Source organism: Castanea sativa, chromosome 12, assembly GCF_040712315.1.
Source record: "Castanea sativa cultivar Marrone di Chiusa Pesio chromosome 12, ASM4071231v1".
Taxonomy (NCBI): Eukaryota; Viridiplantae; Streptophyta; class Magnoliopsida; order Fagales; family Fagaceae; genus Castanea; species Castanea sativa.
This window is the reverse complement of record NC_134024.1, coordinates 4148697-4170641: the sequence shown is the minus strand read 5'-3', so window position 1 is coordinate 4170641 and position 21945 is coordinate 4148697. Positions and strand designations below refer to the sequence as shown.

Sequence of the window (21945 nt, the reverse complement as noted above, 5' to 3'; positions counted from 1 at the left end):
AAAAATAAAACAAATAATCAAACAAAAAATAAAACTAAACCATTCACATACACCATCATTAGAAAGCAGGCCCGCAGAGGCCCGTTTAATTAAACAATAAGCTGCTCCTATTGAGAACACTGCAATAGCCCGGCCCAAAAGGTAAGCCCATCTAACAACACTTCCAGCATCACTTTAAGAAAGCGTTACTAAGCTTATTTCTTTGTGCCAATTGTGTAAAGCCCAACATGTCACACAAAAGGACTATGAAATATTGAAATATATGTACCAAGGGCTTCACTTGATCCAAATGGTGGTTCTTCATAATGAACAAAGGCCCTAAGTTCAAGCCCGAATTGAGGCTTGACCCACATGACAAATCAATCATAGAATACATGGCTCAATGTCCAAAAAGCATGTAAAAACACCTTTGTCTCTTTTTAATTATTTTGCATGTACACATTCAGTCACATACAAGCAAACAGGCCCCTCAATAGTCCATTCTAAAAAATTTTAGTACCGCAGTTTGTCTTCCTAAACTGTTTTTTAGAAGAAATATAAGAAAAGCGAGAGGTCCAAAAGATATGCTAATGCCCATCAACTGGACTCTTACCAGTACTTTCAGATAATGTTACTAAGCTCGTTCCTAACTTTGCACCAATTATGGAAGCCCAAAACGATAATGTAAACAGAAATAGTTCAACCTAGCTAAATTCGAAAATATGACAACTCCCAAGCATAAATGAACCCAACAGTTTATGAATGGTTCAAACTTGACTCTGAAAATATTTTGTTTATGTTTGTTTATTTAGCAAATGAGCTTCTAATAATGTACTATTTGTGAACAAACTTGAAAGTATGAGACTTAATTAATTAAGTGTGTGTGTATCTTTTATATATATATATATATATATATATATATATATATATATATATATATATATATTTCCAATATGTTAGTTAGTAATTATTAGCATAGATTTCTAAAGGGCTAAAAAATTTAATTATTGTGTTTACTATATAAGATAAATATAAGTCAATCAAATAACTCATGAATAAATTCAACCATATTTGAAATAAAAATTATATATTTCTTATTTAGCTTGACATGATCGCACATTAATGTGACATAAACAAATAATGTTGTTGTACAATATTAATGTAGCATTTGATAAAATTACATATATATCTCATTCATTTATTACAAGCATGAAAATCTAAATCCTAACTTCTTTTTTGGCAAATAAAAAAGAAAAATGCTAAGAGTCTGCCTTTTTTATTTTTTATTTTTTTGAAATTAAAACCCAGAAATATATTATTTGAATATAAGGAATTACAACATGGTTTACAAAAGTACAACCTGCAAAAATTGGAGGACTCGTGGTTGGGGATGTTAGAGAATGGAGACTCTTGTTTCTATCAAATGCCTAAACAGGTATTTTTGTTCTCCTCCAAGATCATGAATGCATAAATCCAATTTTTCTAGCTTAAATGTGCCATTTCAAAAATAACAAAGACTGCAGCTACATCCATGAAGAAAAGTAGTCTTCTTTTTTTAATGAATGAGCAATTCATTTAAATTAAAAAAAAAAAAAGTGCAATCACTTAAAAATACAACCAAACAATACAACACCAATACAAAAACAACCTACACTGTACCATAACTTTACAAAATGAAATTTCCGAATCTCCTAGTGCAAGGAGACAAGGACCATTAACTGCTACTATTCTCAAATACAGAACACCAAATACCCCTAAAGACAGCATATTCTCCTATTTTGAACAGAATTGCAGTAACTGCGACATTCAACTCTGTTCTTCACTCCCCACTTGTTCATTTTGAACACAGCCTCTTTAGAAAATAGTCTTCCTTGATGAATACTAGCATTCCTCTGAAGCCAAATATGATACACAATATGCTAGTCTAGACATAAGTGATTTCTCATCATGGAACATAATCAGCTAACAGAACTTTGGGTTTTAGGCAGTAGCTCATTATGGTTCACCATATCAAGAAAGACCAATCACAAAATAAGTGGTCCATACTTTTAATTCTTCTTTTACAAACAACACTCTGAGCATCAAGATTAGCGTATCACTAAAACATTTGATCTTCTGTAGACAATCTGTTGTGAACCCTTAGCCAGCCTATAAACACTTGTTTTGGAATTACTTTGGGAAACCAGATGCTGATCTTCACCATTTAACCTTGGGGCAATTCTTACTTATACAGTTCCATTCACTTGCACAAGAATCTTTTGCCATTCACTCAGTAATCCAAATTAGCCTATCTTCACTTTCAATCTCAAATAGACTGAGCTTACTCTGGATTTTACAAGCAATCTAGGGATGTATAACAAAGAAAGTGCCTCTAGTGATACGAAAAGCTACCCAGTAAAAGCTGCAAGTACCATCTAACTTTCAATCTCAAATAGACTGAGCTTACTTTGGATTTTACAAGCAATCTAGGGATGTATAACAAAGAAAGTGCCTCTAGTGATACGAAAAGCTACCCAGTAAAAGCTGCAAGTACCATCTAATTGCATCAGATTTTGTGGCAATTAGAAGTCACTATAACATACAAAGCAAATAATGTGAGAGCCTCTAGCATGCCCTTGAAATGCATTGACTTTCCATAACAGAATTAGAGTTTCTAAGTTATTTATTTATATATTTATCGGTTTAAAGATTTCTTATAGTAAATAGACATAAAATCCAACTGGGCAGTTAACTCAAATTGCAGCAGAACCAAAGTGAAAAGCAGGACCTTTTTTTTTCTTAAGCAACACAACCAATGTCTTTGCAATTATCTAACCCCATTAGTCCAAGATTCAAAACTAATTCAAATTAAGCCAAGTACTTCATAGTTGAAATCCAACAAAACAAGAAGGGATAAGAAGATGAAAAATCATGGAGGAGAGTCCAAATAAAATAAATGCCGATGAAACTTGTTATTCCATAGCAAAACCAAAAGCAGAAGAAAATAGGTATTTTTCCAAATTTTTTCACACCCAAGTTGAGTATTTAAATAATCATAAAAAATAGAACTCAACAAGGAAAGCTCTAGTGAATAAGCCAAAATTCAATAAAAACAATTTATAGTCAAATATCTTTGCATGCACCTTGTAGGCAATATGTCAAGAATACAGTAGCACAAGTTAAGCATACCAATTCCAACTAAGGGTATATATAGGAATACATTCGGTCCATTATGAAAATCTTAAAATCACAGTAGCTAGTTGTATTGCAAAATCTAATTATTCTACAAAAGCATGATCTACTCAATTTTAGATGAAGCCTATTGTATTCTAACATATATGTCTTCATCTCATTACATCAAACAATGAAATACGATACTACCAAATTAAATCTAAGAAAACGAAAATGGACAACAATGATGCATTCAAGTATGAGACCAAAAAAGAGAAGAAAAGGAACACTCACCTTTCATGGGACGGTTGTTTTGCCACTGCTTGCAACTACTTCAGGAGCCACTGACTGTGAGTGAGAGAGAGAAGAATGAGAAATTGCTGGTAAGTGCAAATAAATATAGAGCAGCTGAGGCTAATATACTCAACAAAACAAATGCAATGATTGATTTGCAGTAACTTTCCACCAAAACTAATAGAAAATAAGAATTTGACGTAAACAACAAAAGCAAAAAATTTTAAAATTTAAAATAAAGCAAGCAAGCAAGTGATGTACATATGGTTGATTTGCATTAAATTTCCTTCTAACTTACTATCAAAAAAATTCAAAACTAGTTAATTAAAAATTGGGATTTATTCTTCTAAGGAAAAATTTGAACAAGGTGGTAAAATGAAAATGGCATAGTAAGCTTCTAACACTAAGAGAAGAGGTTTAAGAAACTAGTAATGGCAATGACATTTTGACAAAAAAAAAAAAAAAAACTCACAGACTATAGATGTCCTATAAACAATACTGTGGACAAGGAAGATTTCTTTGTATCATGGCCTACTTTCTCTGTAATGAAAAAAAAGGAAAAAAAAAAAACAATGTTACCACAAGCCCAATAGGAAGCTACAGAGTGTTTGTAAAGATGACTTACTTTCATTAGAATCCTTGTGATCAAAATTAGCATGAGCCCATACATTAATTCTCTTTCTTTCAATCCTCTTTGAATGTGGGACATCATTAGAGACTTAGAGCTTCCTTCACCACTAGCTCCGTCCCCTTCATATTCATCACGGCTTAGCTTCAATTTGATTCCTTCTGTTGAATTGTGATGAACATCCAAACCCTCGTAAGGAGTGATGCAGGTGCTGTTGTTGGATTGAGCTGATATCATTTCTCTGATGTCTTCCATGTCTTGTTTGTATACTAGACGAAACCCACATTTTTTAATCACTGGGACATTCTCGAAATCCCATCGAAATTTAAGCTCCATCTGTTTGAATCCATTCTCATCAATTTGACCTAATACTGCTCTCTCATTCTCACTAAACGCTTGAGAGGGTATACAGGACATCCAAAGGTGATCTGATTTATTCTTAACAGATGTAAGGCAATAGCCTACATAAAAGTGTGAAACATAATGTTCATTGGATAGAATTTCACATATCAAATAGCTCCCAAAATTGGGGCCTGGCATAGGCACACCACACACAGCGATTCCAATCCACTTATTTTCGTTCTGATGAGTAACTTGTGCACTAACTGTATCCCCCACACTCTGATGCATAAACCATTTAGGAATTTCACTCCCAGGAATCACAATAGTAAAGGCACCATTGTTATAGAATTCTATAGATTTCTTGCAAATTTCCTGAAACATACAAACCATGATATTCAGAATTGACATATATATATATATATATAGAGAGAGAGAGAGAGAGAGAGAGAGAGAGAGAGAGAGAGAGAGACCTCATGAGCAGCTGTCAATAGCATTCCCATCACGTTAGGGAACATGTCACTCTGACCAACCAATTTGAAGCGATTGAGGAGGGAAAGACGTGTATATAACTTATGTGATTTAAATCCATTTGGAAATGTTTCCAACGAGGTACAACCATTTACCTCAACAATAGAAATTGTTGATGGCAATTGTGACAATGAACGAAGTCTTGTGCAATTGTTTAAATCAATCAACTTCAATTTAGATAGTTGCACAATACTTTCAGGAAGGCAACTAAAGTGATTTTCACTTAAATATAATTTGGTTATAGAGGATAAATTTCCAATATCATTTGGGATTTTTTGGAGATTACAGTCCCTCAGGTCCAATCTCTTTAAAGAACACATACCTAAAAGGGAAGGCAATAACAAGCTCACAGGATTTGGGATTCTTCTTGACATTAAATTAAAGGGGAAAAACTTATTCATTAGTTTAGGCGGTGGCCTTTTACATCCCTGAAAAGATAGTACTTGAAGATTCTTTACTGCAACAATAGAGAAAGGCAGCTCTCTAAAAGCAATTCCACTCACACCAAGCTTCTTTAAACTTTCAACATTCCATAGCTTCTCTGGTACATTATCAAGCTTCAAGCATCCAGACAAATTAATATCTTTCAGCGACTTGAAGCTGCAGATGATACTAGGAAGACACAAAAGATTCTTGCAATCTCTTAAATGCAATGAAGCAAGGTTAGTCAAATGTTCAATTGAAGAGGGAAGTTTTGTAATAGCAATGGCATTTAAGTGAAGTTTTGATAAGCGTTTCATATTTCCCATAAATTCTGGAATTCTCTTGATTTTTGAACAGCCAGAAAGAATGAGAATTTCAAGAGACTCCATTTCAAACTTGCTTGGAAGACATCTAAGGCTTTTGCAGTTTTCTAGATCAAGAAGAGTAAGCCTTCTATGAACCATAATAGAAGGGTGAACCTCACGTAACTTTATACAACCATTAAAAACCAATTTCTCAAGATTAGGAACTTCGGTGAAGTTAGGGGTTGCAATGAGGTCTAAGGAATTGTTCAATTTAATGAACTTTAAATTGTCCAAGCACTGTTTAAATGCCAAAATATATAGTAGAAGAGTTAGATTTAACAACCCTTAAAATTAATTGAAAATTAAAAACAAAGTTGTATCAGAGTTCTTAAATCACAATCTTACCTTTTTATCTTTCCAAAGCCGTTCAATTTTACTATCCAACAAGTGAAGTCCAACAAGCTCATGTGGTTCAAAATTTGATGGCAAAGATTTTGAAGGATACCCACTCCAATCAAGAAGTCTTAAGTTATTAGGAAGATGTTTGGGGCCATGCTGAAGTTTAACATCATGAATCATAAGCAATTGAAGGTTAGGCATCTTTGAAAAGGCTTCAAGATTCCAATGTGCATTTTCTAATTTATGTAGTTCACCCAATTTAAGGACAAGTCCTTGAGTTGCTTCCATTTCCTAATAATAAAGAAAAATGAATGAGTTAGTTGCAAGATATATGATTACTAGAGTTGTTCAAATTTCAACTTCTTTGAATAACACGATAAGGTCTATTATCTAGACAATCTCTTACTGTATTTTTCATCAACACATTGCGAATGTCCTTATATAGCCACAATTTTCTCCACTTTCCAGGTTCTTCAGGATAATTTCGACGAACGATGTCTTGCCCCATTTTTTGTAGTAAGTCATGCATCCAACATGTATTTCCATAATATTTTAAGAGAGACCTTTCATTGAGAACCTTTAATCCAATTTTAGGGTGAAGGCCAAGACAATCTAGTATTTCTACTATATAATCTTTTTTGTTCATATTGAAGAAACATGCAATATGTAGAAATATTTCCTGTTCTATATGCTCAAGTCCACCAAAACCTATTTCAATAATTTCTTTTTTAGGATGTTCTTTCATCATATCTAATGCATCTTCCCATTCCTCCTTACTCATGATGTACAAAAAAGAACCCAAAACATCAATAGCTAAAGGAAGACCTTTAGCATAATCTACAAAAGATGTGGACAAGTCTAGATAATCTTCGGGAGGATGATATTTATTGAAAGCCTTCAAACTCAAAAGATGAAGAGCCTCATAATCATTAAATTCTTGAGCCTCATATATTCCATGTACCTTATGCCTTGTCAACAAATGTTCATCTCTTGTTGTTATGATGACCCTACTACCTAGACCAAACCATGTAGAGTTCCCAGCTAACTTTTCTAGCTGATTGAATTGATTCACATTATCAAGAACAAGAATAACCTTTTTATGGCATAACCTATTCTTGATCATACGAACTCCATCATAATCATCCCTTATATTCACACTATCCTCCCTCAAAATCTCACAAATAATTTTTTGTTGGAATGGAAGTAACTCCCATTTTTCAGATCCACCCCTAACATTAGCGATAAAACATCCACCTTCAAATTCATTAAAAACCTTGTCATAAATAACTCTAGCAAGAGTTGTCTTACCAATACCCCCCATCCCCCAAATCCCAATAATGTGAACATAATTTGATCCTATGGCTAAAAGCGACATCAATTTCTCCACTCAAGAATCAATTCCTACTAAGCCGTTGGTATCTTTGGGGAACAACGAACTCAATTTAAGTGATATCACTTTAATAATACCTTGGATAAATTTTGACTCAAGCCTGCAAAGAAGAATGACAATTAAGCAATGCAATTTCATTTCCCCACCTCCCCTCCCACAGGTCGCGCTTAAAAAAAAAAAGAGTGTGTGTGTGTGTATATATATTAACTATTAAAAGTTGGTAGCTGATAGTTATTGTTTAAATAGGGACGTCTGGTCGTAAAGGTCCTATAAGGGGAATAATAAGGTTGAAAGACGTTCACATTAGAATATATGCACACACCGTGTGATTGCATTTGGAAGCTGAAAGATGCATCATGCATGGTAATGTTCAATGGGAGCAAAAAGCCATTGTGTGTGAATTGAAATTTTGGGTTCCTTTTTTTAGTATAGTATCATTAATTTCAGTAATTTGAGTTTGCGAGTGTCACTTGTATGATTAAATTTCAGTAATCTGTATCTATAATAGTGGATTTTAGTTTTTATTTTATATTATTTTATAAATTAGGTAGTTATAATGGGGAGGGGAAAATTAAACCATGGATGTTTTTGTTTGAATTATCAATGGTGTTAATTGAGCTATAAAGCTTATGACAATAAAAGATTTTAGTTAGTGCTGCCCAAAGATGTAGACATGGAGTTTTTCAAGTTACCTTAACTTAACTATAATAGCCTTTTATCAACAAAAAAAAAAAAAAACTATAATAGCCTTGTTTGGATATTCTAGTCTATTACTTGTATGAATGCACTTATGCTATTCCCGAATTACGACAAATGTCTCAAAGCTCAAAGTTTTATCCAATCTAATTCAAGAAAAGAAGATATTTAGTGGATATACAAAATTTGTTTAAGACAAGCGCATGCAAGCTTGGCTTGGGTTGAATAAAAGTTAGTTGTTATGTTCTTCATTAAAGTTGAGTTGTCATAGCAAAGAATGAAAATTTGTTCAAGGGAATTTTGAGTCAATGTGTAAATTTTGGTCAAAGTTAGAGTGCAATTTATAATTTAGCCTAATATTTAATATACTTAAATCAAGCCTCATATTAATGTGTTTGTTCACAAATATATTATTATGTATAAACTTAACCTATTTAATAATGTTTTCATGCTTCATCTTTCATGAACATGTACACACACACACACACATACATACATACATACATACATACATACATACATATATATATATATTGCTATTCAGTATTAGCATTTGATCATTTGATAATAAACAATGTAACTATAAAATAAAAAAAAAAATCACTTACACTTGAAGCCCCCATAAATGCTGCATAAAATCTTTTAAAAATATAAATGTTTTATAGTTATCTAATTATAGATGCTTTTGTGTTTTTTGGAGAAACATCTTTTTTTTTTTTTTGGAAGAAACATCTTCTTTTTTTTTGGGAGAAACATCTAATTATATGTACAAATTAAAAAAAAAAAAAAACTACTTTCTAAAATGATGAGCTAGCCAAAAAAATTAAATGTTAAAATTGAGTTTAGAGAAATGATATGTCCACAACATTTTTACAACAAATCCTAAGTGGCAGGATGTTACTAGTTGTTATTGTTGAGGCAAAAAAGTAATCTTAGTGTTAGGTTCAAATTTGAACCAATAACAACTAACCACCTATGATTTGTTGTAAAAATATTGTAAAAATATTGTGGACATAATACCTCTCGTGAGTTTATATCTAACTATCTTTTAAATAAAATGTATACACTTAAATGTTCGATATTAATTACACCAATAGGCCCTTAAATGTCCAGTATTATTATAATTTTTACTCACCTAAAACCGTTCACCAAATATGAAAGTCATCACTCTGACTCCTATCAAAAAAAAAAAAAAGTCATCGCTCTGACTATAAATACGGCTGTCCAATCCTTCTTTCTTTCTTTGTTTTTTTTTCCCCCCATTTGTTTAGTCATTGCAATTTGCATTCAACTATTCTTCCAAAAAGGAAGACATTATAAAATATAAATATGGAAGCTATCAATCCCACAATTTTTTGTAATAATGATTATTTCTCACTTTAATTTACCTAATACTGTTCATCATATATGGTCAGCCATTACAATTGCTTGATCTCCCTAAATGTACATGCTTTCTCAATTTCCCATATCACTAAGATACCGGAAAAACTATTAATATCTTATTTTCTATTATTGCCGATATTCAACACTTCATTACCATCTCCATCTCAAGGGAGCCATGAAATATGAAGCATGAAAACAAGATCTCTGGTCATCTAAAAATAGAAGTCGAAGTGGTGCCAATTCAGCTATATACAAGACCGGTCTTGTATATAGAAGAAGGTGATATTGATTGTTCATATAAACTTTTATTTTATAATTGTTCTTTTTCTTTTAATCTCTTGTTCTTATCAATTTTCTCCCAAATACAATTACTGCCTAATTTTTTTTTTAAAGATAATTACAGCATGCTGGTAACCTCGCAGTTTGAATAATTTCCCTCCTTAACCCCCAAACACTTTGTACATAGAGAGGTGCCAATTTAACTACAAGACCCTTGATAATTACTGCTTAATTCGTTGTTCTTAAAAACAGTTTTTTTTTCCCCAATCCTTTGTTTTTAAAATGTGATACAAGGCCACTGAATAAATTTCCTATAGAGATCATAGCTTGCAAATTTAAAAGGCAAAAAACAAAAGTTAGAACATTGTTATTCAAATTTCGTAATTAATTGTAAATTGATTATCTAAAACCAATTGTGGAGAAAATCGAGATTGTAATCATGGGCATTAATCATAGAAAGATGTACGCACTTTCTGTAAAGATGCTAAGTGCAAAGATGTTAAGAATCAGAAAAAGAAGGAAGTGCAGCAGTGAAGCATATGCAGAGTTTTTGGTTGCTCCTTAAACGACATACAAGTGTGACTGAACGACAGAACTTGATTATATACTTGTTATGCTACATGTAGTTCATAGATAGTTAGTTTAATTTATTGTTTCTATTCACACGTATCAAATACATGTGTGATAACCTTTTTCCTTATAGTGTGGAAGTTAGTTTCTTTATCTGTTACTATATAATGAAATCCTCTTGTACAATTTGATTCATTGAGTGAAATACAGATTTGATTCAAGCAATTTCTTGCTCTGTTTTCTCTCTAGCTCTTCAAGCTTTTCTCTTCTTTTCTTTCTTGGTTTTCCAAATCTTACACTTTCTATATGTATACAAATTTAAAGAACAACTCTATGTTATAGCGAGTCATTTTTCTCACACAATTATACCTCTAGATTTTTTTTTTTTTGGTACATTTGAGAATTATTGTTGGATTTTATTTTTTATTACACAATTTTTTCTCAAATATTTTATATGCTTTAGGTTTTTTCTTTACTTACAAACTCTTTGTTTTTCCCCTTGCCCGATTCTCTTTATTTCATGTTAATCAAAGTTAGGCCATATTTATTTAATGATTTCTTACAAATTTTTTAAACACTTTTAGTTTCTTATGGAGATTTTGGTTGCGTAATGTGTAATGGATTTGAGTGATGGAGTTAGTAAAATTCTATACGGAGAGTTTTGTATTTTGGTAAATTAGTAAGATGAGAATTATATACTACTTAACACAAATCTTCGGAGTGTTTCTCTTACAATATGCAAACACTTTGTTACAAGTAATTATAAATGTTATTGTGAGACAGTCAATATATTAGATTAAATCATAAAAGTTAAAATCATATTAGAATTATAAATTTATATAACTATGCTCATTATTTTAGTTATTTCTCCTCAAATAAATTATATATCTATAATTTCCTTACCTAATTTCATGATCAAAATCATGCAAATTTTACATCTTTGTTCAAGATTTAAATTAAGTAAAATTTATGAACATATATTATCTTGAATAATATTTAAAATTATATTTTTAAAAAAGTCAAAGGAAAATGCAACATTGAATCAGATGAAATTATCCATTATCTTATCTATAACCAAGACTTGGAATAATTGTTTGGTCTTTTGATTATTTATTATAATTTATGTTTTAATTTAGTAAAATTTACAAATTACACATTGTTTTTACCTTAGGTAATTCAATGTGTAATTCATATTTTCTTAAAACAATCTACCAAAAAAAATATTTTCTTAAAACAATAAAAACTCAAAAAGTTCACACAATTTAATTAACAAACATAAAATTCACAAAGATTTATATAATTGATCATTCATATAATTATTGTTTATCAAACAAATTTTATATTTTATATGTTTATGATTAAAACTGTGCATCACACTGGTTTTTAACTTGTGTTAATAAAACAAAAAACAAAATATATAAGAACTGCCCCATTATTATATTATTATAGCAAGTATACAATCCAATATTGGACCGCTCCCCTTGTTGTCATGTCAAGTGCTAAAAATCACATCCGAACGAATAGTTACGATATAATTGTACTAACTTTTCTTTATTTAATTTTTCTAGTATCTCAAGGCATATGGTAATATATATTTAGTGGAAATTGATAGGGACATTATTGATGTAATTGGCTAATCCTTTGACAAAATGCACATTACTTGTAATTGGGTAGATCTAGGATAGTTTAAGACTTCAAGAAACATGTTGTTCAAGTCAAATGTTCAAGTCAAATGTTAAAGTCATGCAAGTCTGTTCAAGAAACAAGTGAAGAAATGCTGTTCATTTAAGCTCGACAGATGTCTTGACAAAAGCCTATCTATTGAGGTTTAATATTGAAACTCGACAGAAGCTCGACACATGTTGTATTCGTCAAGAACTACGAAATCAGAATTTTCAGATCTGATTACATGCACATCTAAGTGTATTTTTGTGTAGGGTTTCTTTTCTCATAATCCTAGACATATATAAGGATTATTTTTTAAGGGTCATCAAAGGTGATGCAACTTGGTGAGAAGTCATTGTGCATGCAAATTGTGATTGGAGACAGAATTTGTCATAGTTTATCATATTCTCTCTAGAAGCTACTATATCTTTACGCCAAGAGTTTTGTGACCAATGAGCTTTTTTATCTTCATTGTTAGATGAACTGAAAAACTTTGCAACCAACATCTTCCTCAAGTTGGTGTGTTAATCATGCACTAGGATTCGTGCATCATTGGTTAGTCACGTATTGAGATTCGTGCATTGAAAGGAGAGATTGTCGCTACATCATAAGTCCAATTGGGTATTAGGGAAATGGTTCAATTGTAGGTTGGTATAAGATATTGAGATTCCTTTTACTTGTAATCACTTGTTTTGATAATAGTGGATTCTCAGGAGTGGTGACCTTAAATTCACCCAGTGGGGTTTTTCCTCGGTGGTTTTCCCCATTCGTAAACAAATCACCTGTGTTAAATTTATTTTCCGCTACATTTAACTTAGTTGGTAATTTGTTTGTGCTACCACGCTTATTGCATGTAATTGAATCTAATTAATTAAATTGGCTAATTAATTGATTAATTTACCAAAGGGGTCAATACATTCGTAACCTATCAAGTGGTATCAGAATGAGTACACTTTGATTACGGTTAATCTTTGTTGTGTGATCCATTGACCCCTATTTGTCATGGATAGAAGACAATCTCTAATTATACCTCCTTTATTTTATGACACTAACTATGCATACTGAAAAGTACGCATGAGAGCTTTCTTGTAGTCTTTAGATGAGAAGGTGTGGCAAGCTGTTGAGATGGGATGAACTAAGCTAAAGGAAGTGCCGGCTGATTAGGATGATACCAAGATCAAAGCGGCAAACTTCAATAGTAAAGCATTGAATGCTTTATTCAGTGGTCACCAATGAGGAGTTCAAGAAAATATTCTCTACTGAAACTACTAAGGAAGCATGGACCATCCTCCAGACAACCTACGAAGGGACTAAGGTTGTCAAGGATTCAAAGATTCAAAGGCTTACTATGAGCTTTGAAGAGATTAAGATAGAGGAGGATGAGTCGTTTGACGAGTTCTATGTCAAGCTGAAGGACATAGTCAACTCTGCCTTTAATCTTGGGGAAACTATTCTCGAACCCAAGGTTGTAAGAAAGGTGCTCAGATCTCTGCCTGAGAGATTCCATGCTAAGATCACTGTCATTGAAGAATCAAAAGACATTGACAAAATTCCTTTGACAGAGCTGGTTGGCAACTTGCAAACCTATGAGTTGGGTTTGACTAGGATCGGGAAACCAAGCAAAAGTAAGAATATGGCACTGAAGGCCAAAAGCAATGAGACCGATGAGTCTTCAGATGATGAAGATTCCAAAATAAAATCCTACATCACTAGGAAATTCAAGAAGTTTATGAAAAATGCCAACGCGAAAGGATTTGACAATAACTGAAAGCAATCTAGTTCTTCACAATTCATGAGCCAAGATAGAGGAAAGAATGATGCTAAGGATGGTGGTTAGTACACTATTCCCTTCAAAGCAAAGTGCTTTAGATGTCAAGGTTTTGGACACATGAAACAAGAATATCCCACATATCTCAAGACAATTGGAAAAAGTAAGGCTCTTTCTGCTACCTTGAGTGACACTGAGCCTGAGGATGAGTCAGATGACAATGATAATGAGAGAATCTTGAATGCCTTAATTGCCACAGTGAATCCTACTAAGGGGATTGTCGAAGAGATAGATGAAGAAGAGGACTTGGTGGAGTCTAAGTTTGAGAAAATAGATGATCAAGATGACATCCATACAGCCTATACTAAGTTGTACAAGGTTTCTGAGAAGCATGAGATACTTTATAGGTTGGCTACCAAGAAGCTGAGTGATGCGGAGCTAGATCAAGAGAATCTCTACAAAGGTTGATGAAGCAAATCAAACCATTGGAGCTTTGTGGTTCGAGAACAACTTCCTTGCTGAAAAGACAAAGAAGTTTGAAGCAGAACTGTTCCAAGTTAAAACTCAATTGGAGAGGACTTCTAGTGCAAAGCTCGATGGGATGCTAAGCTTTCAGAAATCTACTTCTGATAGAACCAGTTTGGGGTATGATTTCTCTTCTCCTAATATTGGCTTCTCTAGTACTACTGTGTTTGTCTCACTTGCAAATAATGTTAATTCTGAGAACAATAAATGTAAAACCGAAATAGCTAGTGAGAACGTAGACAAGGGAAAATCCATTCTAGGAGCACCCCCTAAGTTTGAAAAGAAAAAGACTAGAAACCCTAGGACTAAGAAGGTTAATAACAAAAAGTCTCAACCGAAGAAGCCACATATCTGTCATCACTGTAGAGCATCAGGTCATACTCGTCCAAATTGCTACAAGTGGTTAGCCACTCAACAAAGCAATAGTATGCTCTCGTCCGAAAACCAAAATCAGTTTCCATCCTCTTTTGCTCATCTTAGAGATCTTCTCAAGGCCCTCATGTTCCTTTCAAATTTAAACGGTTTCAATCCTTCCCCCTCACCACCGGATCAAAGGTTTGCTCAAAGGGAAGGTTCTTCCAAGGTGTGGAAGAAAAAAGACTCAAAGTGATTTATTCACTTCTCTCTCTCTCTCTCTCTCCCCTTATGGTTATGCATTATTTGTGTGTTTTGCTTTCTTGTTGTTAAGTCAGTCTTGTTTTATGCTTTACTTTGTTTAACATGTTTTTGTTTATTTGTTTTCAATTTTTCTTTATTTTGTTTTTCATAAAAATTAAAAAAAAATACAAAAATTAGAAAAATACAAAAACAATGTGTGTTTTGTGTACATTGGTACTTGTGTACCTTGGACGGCCATTGAAACAAAGTTTTCTAAAGTTTGTATCTCTTGTAGCTTAGATGAGCATCTCAATGCACAACTAAGCAAGTGAGCTTTGTGGCTCGTGTTTGTAATAAGTATGATTAAGTAATCTCTTGTGCTTAATACTCATATTACTCTTTTTGACGGGAAAGACTAAAAAATTCTAAGAGAAATGCATAAATAATCTTCTCACCATTAAAGCCCACCAATCATGTATAACATCTATGTGCTTCGGCATAGCTAAATTGTGATATTTTTTGGCTTACATAATTGGGTATTTCTTCTCTTTCTATATATGCCCCATGCATGATATGTTCAAAAAAAATATGCAAAGAAAAATAAAAGCAAAAAGAATCAAAATGCTTTTAAATATGGTTGCAAGCGTGTTTCTAGGAAATGTGGGAGTTATAGGATGTACCTTGAAGGTGATAGTCTTCATCAAGCAGTTATGATTGTGTGTAAGTGATATTGATTTTCTCATATCTCAAATCGTCATAATATGAGACGTTTATGCACTCTTGCTATGTTTTCATACACAACACGCAAATTCTTTGCTCCTTTTGATACATGTTCTGATACAATGTGATTTGGCCATCACAAGAAATACATGTGTTAATGTATACTTACTAAACTGTCTTGACTTGTTTTTGAAATATAAAATTAGTTAGACTTATTTAGTGTGTGTGTGTGTGTGTGTGTGTGTGTGTGTGTGTGTGTGTGTGTTTTGGATCATAATAGTGTGTGTGTGTGTGTTTTAGATCATAAATGCTTTGCATGTTTCTTGTTGAGAGATGTTTTTTAGAGCTTAACATGTTGATTGAATCTATGTTTGACTAGCTTTCTTGTTGTATTCATCTCTATGTGTTTTTTCGTCTCTTTGAAAAACCCTTTTATATCAAGCTCGACAGCTTCTCAACAGATCCTTGACAGATTCTTGACAGATTCTTATCTATCAAGCCCTTTGGACTTCCTTTCTTGATAGAAGTTAGTGCATACTCAATTCATCAAGCTTTTTGGAATTTGTCTTGATAGCTTCTCTACAGCTTCTCGATTCATCTAGAAACTTTATGTCTGGCCGATAGATTCTCGACAGAATCTCGATCAATCGAGGTACTTTTGTTGTCGACATATTCTCGATAGCACCTTAACAGATTCATATCTGTCGAGATTTAGTGCTCGACAAATCTCAATAGCTCCTCGATCCATTGAGCTGCAATTTCTATATATATAATCACCGCAAAATCCGATTAATTTTTCTCACTTCTCTCTCAACAAAAAATCTTTTCTCTCCCTCCAAACACTCTCTTCTTACTCAAATCCCTATACCCACAGGATTTTCAGCCTAGACCAAGATCAAATCACTAGGTAAGTGTCCTAAATCCTTCATTCTTCATGCATTCATGCTTTTTAGACTTAGGTTTTGGGGTTTTTGAGGTTTTTGTGAATTTTTTTAAGTCAGGTGTTGTTTATTTGATGCTATATGATCACACATTGCATTCCATTAGCATTTTCACAATGTTTCATGCATTTAGACGTGTGCTTGATTGTTGAAAATTGTGTGCTGGTAGGTTTGGATTGGGTTTCAACCCATGATGCAATTTATGTTTAGCACGTCACATGTTCGTGCATATTCCATGCATACATACCATTTCTTTTCTTTCTGTGTACTATATTGTGATTGAGTTTTGTCTTCTCTCTCTCTCTCTCTCTCTCTCTCTTAGATAGACTGTGCATGGCACCCAAGGGCAAATTTAATCTGACTCGAAACCCTTTTTGTTCTGGGTCATCATCTTCTTCTGATCTTCTTGTTCCCCCTCTTCACGTTTGGTTCCGTGATGAGAAGGCCCATCAGGACTTCTCTGAGAACTTTTCTAAACGTGGCGTTCATCCAAAGTGCCATGTGATTCTGTCAGACTTTGTCGACACTCCTCTACCCGATGTCATTCTCACTTGGGGATAGGAATCTTTCTGTGAGATACCCTTGAGGTGTCCCATCATGTTCATACATGAGTTTTACTCCAATATGCATGGTATCAATACCTCTGTACCTCAGTTTGCTACGCACATCAGAGGTACACATATCGTAGTCACTCTGGATCTTATATCCTAGATACTACGTGTACTGTGAGTAGCGCATCTTGACTACCCTAGTTGTGAGCATCTTAGGACAGTGTCCAGAGACGAGCTTCTGTCTCACTTTTGTTAGACACCTTCCATATGGGGTGGTAAGCTAAACACCCCATGCTCGGGCTTTGCAAAAGGTCCAAGGATCCTTAACATGGTGATGACATTCACTCTTACTCCACTGTCTCACTATTACTCCATCACAAAGCCTTATGCTCATTTTCTTTTGTCCCTCTTGGAGGACCTCACCATAGACTTCTATTCTCACTTCATCACATTGGTCCTCGATGTTTATCAGGATACGGCTACACATGATAAGATCATCTTTCTTTCTACTATCACGCGTATCCTTTGACACTTTTCCATCGAGATTCCTGATTCTCCTTCTCTTCCCTATTATAGGTGCCATCGACGCCAGTATTTTTCAACGAAGTGAGGTTCAGCTTCAACGGAAGCGGCCACATATGGTGACTCCCAATCCTGCCACTTCTGCTGGTCATTCCACCTCTGCTCCTCCTTCCTCGACCTGTGATGTTACCTTAGAGGTCATCATAGCACAACTTCAGCGCATGTATGCTTGCCTTGACACTCTCTTTAATGAGTTGTGTAAGGTGAACACCTGTGTCGGTTGTATAGCGCGATGACAAGCTCAACTTGGTACTTTCAATCCCTCTCCATCTCCATCTCAAGAGGCTTCAGCTAATTTAGATAGTGATGATGGTACTGATGGTGACAAGGATGCTAGCTCTTCCAGTGATGTTGAGATAACGCCCTCTCAGTGACTTGCCCTTTGTTATTTGTGACAAAAAGGAGGAGTAGTTTTGGATGAGAGTAGTCTTGTACTTAGGGGGAGAGTTAGTATAGGACATTTTTATTAAGGGAAGTGTCTATACATTTTTTAGGGATGTATTAAGGATTTTATGTATCTTTTCTTTCTTTTAGTTACATTTACCTCATGTATACTAGTCTTGTGACCATTCATTTATGACATACACTGTACTTATCTTTTGATAATATATGACGATGTATGTTGTTCTTCACCTATCTCCATGTGTTGTTTCTTTCCTCTCTTTATACACATGTTTCTTTCTATATGCAATCTTTTATTTCTGTTTCACATAAAAAGCCTTGATGAGTTTTTGTTTAAGTGTTTCAGAAAAATAGGTTGTGAAAATCTATTATGCCATGAACTCTCTTCTTGCAAAAATTTTCAAGAGTCTGTGTTAGGGTTAGATTTGTTTTGGAATTCAACAAGTGATTATGAATTTAGTGATTTAAGACTTCTCTCATGATTCATTTGTTTGTTATGGTTTTGTCACAGATTGCCAAATGAGGAGATTGTTATGGACATTATTGATGTAATTGGTTAATCCTTTGACAAAATGCACTTTTCTTGTAATTGGGTAGATCTAGGATGATTTAAGACTTCAAGAAACATGTTGTTAAAGTCAAGTGTTAAAGCCATGCAAGTCTGTTCAAGAAACAAGTGAAGAAGTGTTGTTCATTAAAGCTCGACAGATGTCTCAACACAAGCCTATCTATCGAGGTTTAATGTTGAAGCTCGACAACAGCTTGAAAAATGTTGTATATGTCGAGAACTACAAAATTAGAATTTTCAGATCTGATTACACGAATATCCAAGTGCATTTGTGTAGGGTTTCTTTTCTCACAACCCTAGACATATATAAGGATTATTTTAAGGGCCGTCAAAAGTGATGCAAGGTGATGCAACTTGATGAAAAGTCATTGTGTATGCAAATTGTGACTGGAGACAAAATTTGCCCTAATTCACCATATTCTCTCTAGAAGCTACTATGTCTTTGCGCCAAGGGTTTTGTGACCAAGGAGCTTCCTAATCTTCATTGTTAGATGAACTGAAGAACTTTGCAGTCAACATCTTCCTCAAGTTGGTGTGTTAGTAACGTACTGAAATCCGTGCATCATTGGCTAGTCATGTCATACTAGGATTTGTGCATTGAAAGGAGAGATTGCCACTACATCACAAGTCCAATTGGCTATTATGGGAAGGGTTCAACTTTAGGTTGGTATTAGGTACCGGGATTCTTTTTACTTGTAACCGCTTGTTTTGATAATAGTGGATTATTGGGAGTGGTGACTTTAAAATCACCCGGTGGGGTTTTGCCTCGGTAGTTTTCCTTATTTGTAAACAAATCACCTATGTCAAATTTATTTTCCACTGCATTTAACTTAGTTGGTAATTTGTTTGTACTACCACGCTTATTGCATGTAATTGAATCTAATTAATTAACTTGGCTAATTAATTGATTAATTTACCAAATGGGTCAATATATTCTTAGTCTATCAGAAATAATGTTTTTAGTAGGATCAATTACCTGCCCTCTAAAGACCATCCAGAGAGATTGGAGACATCTTTCAAAATAGCTCGCCACTTGTGAACTTTATCTATATTCTCTTTGAAGCGTTTTTCATGTTCTTTAAACGCTTGCGCATATGTTCTGGTCTGTTTTCGCACCTTAGATGGATCCACATCGTAAAACATTGGTAGAACTATTCGCCCCATCTTTTTTTTGCATTCCATGATCTTCGCAAGTTCATCCAAGCACCACGTTGATGATGCATAGTTTTTTGAGAGAACAACAACGGCAAAGAATGAGTCTTCTATTGCTTTAAAAAGCACAGGTGATATACACTTTCCTCTCTCGAGCTTTTCATCGTCCCTAAAGGTGTAGATACCCTTTTGATTCAAAGCAGCGTATAAATGGTTTGTAAAATTATTGCGCGTATCCTCACCTCTAAAGCTTAAAAAGACATGGTATTTCCACAGATGGGTAGAAGAAGAGGAAGAAGATGGGGTTATTGCATCCATGAAAGCCAATTTAAGTTTACAAATAAACCTTGAATCACAAAATAAATATGCATTAAAACGTCATTCAATTAGAATTTAAGAAAAATTAATGAAATAAAAAAAGAAAATGATTTAGAAAAAAAGAGGGAAAGGACTAACGAAGAGGAAATAAAAGAGAAGGAAGAGCGTGAGAAGAGAGAACTTACAGATTTTGGAAAATTGCAGCAGTGTCCGTGAAGCACCTATCCTGCAATTGCTATTTAAAATACATGTGCACCGTTCTATGCCTCAGACTCAGATTCTCAGTCAAGTTCCACTTTCAGCCAGTCAGTCTATCTTCTTCTTCTTTTTAAAATTTTTCTTAAATTTATAATTATATTCATTTTCACCATTTTTTAGTCAAGTCAAAAAATAAATGGATAAATAACTCTTCTTTTCTTTTTTCTTTTTTTAACTTATCTAACTTAATTTTTTAAGGAGTAGGTGCGCAAGTGGCCTTTTTATATATATATATATATATCTTGGTTGGAATAGAATAAACTTTCTCAAGTAATTTCCTTCGATCAGGGCTATATGTATCCTCACAACCCTAGTTAACTCCCAAAATGCAACAGTGTCGAATGTTATTTATTTTATTTTGAGTCATCGTCTCACGCGTACCGAAGGTGGGGGAACCACGTTACTTCCTGTATAGCTGAATATCATGCAAATGCAGTAAAAATGAAACTAAAATGAGAGGTATTATTAGCATAAAAACAAAATTTGAGTGCAATAAGATGAGTTCCAATGTTTCATATTAGAAAAGATAAAGATTTAATTGCAAATAATTACACTTTTTAAAGTTTTGAGAAATCTCCATGAGAGGTATTATACATGCAAATAATTTTGCAAATAATTATACTTTTTAAAGCAAAATTGCATTTTAGTACCTCCAAATGTCTTGGTCGAACCAATGTTCTATCTATTTAATAACTCAAACTAACATCAATAGCACCATTATAATTCATCATTCCTGAAACACGGGCTACATACTAGTATTTATTAGTTAATTAATCAATTAGACTCATGATCCAATATTGTTGTTGTTGTTATAGTTCCGAAGGTGAGTCATTGGGGCCCGGATTCTCTACAGTGATGAGCATTCTTGCTATTGTGCATCCACACTTTGAGCACATTACGTTTGACACCAATTTCTGAACAGAGCTGGTTGAGCGCCGCGTCATCATGCCTCTGTATCCTCCACCCAATCTATTGTAATCTTCCATTCTATCATGGTGGATATGTTTACCTTGAAGATAGCTAGGTTAAATCCTCCACTGATTTTTTACCTTAAAACGGTAAGTTTCATTGGTTTTCCTTGGTCATCATATTGCTGTCTTCTTTATATTTGCACTAAGTAATATGATTGCATGAGTTTAACCTAAATCAGAATAATTAACCTAAGTAACTACTTGGCTAATTCATTAGGTTAAACAAATATGTTTTTAAGGGGTTTAAACAAACAAACAAGTGGTATCAAAGCAAGTTAGCTCTTGATTAGATAGCTTTACCTTGAGTTAAATATTGACCCCTACTGTCACAGAACATAGTCACTCTCTTGTGATCCCTCCCTACTTTGATCGGAATAACTATGCTTATTGGAAGATGAGGATGAAAACCTTCCTAAAATCTCTTGATGAGAGGGGCTAGTTGTCTATGGAAAATGGTTGGGAAAGACCTGACACTCCAGTAGATCAATGGTCTACTGCTTAAAAAGAAGTAGCTAGCTTTAATAGTAAGGCTATGAATGCGATATTAAATGTTGTTTCTAT

General features: G+C 33.7%; 1 pseudogene; it reads right to left on the bottom strand.

The window, feature by feature from the left end:
- Nucleotides 1-3998: 3998 nt before the first annotated feature.
- Nucleotides 3999-20155, bottom strand: LOC142620046 (TMV resistance protein N-like; annotated as a pseudogene).
- Nucleotides 20156-21945: the final 1790 nt, after the last annotated feature.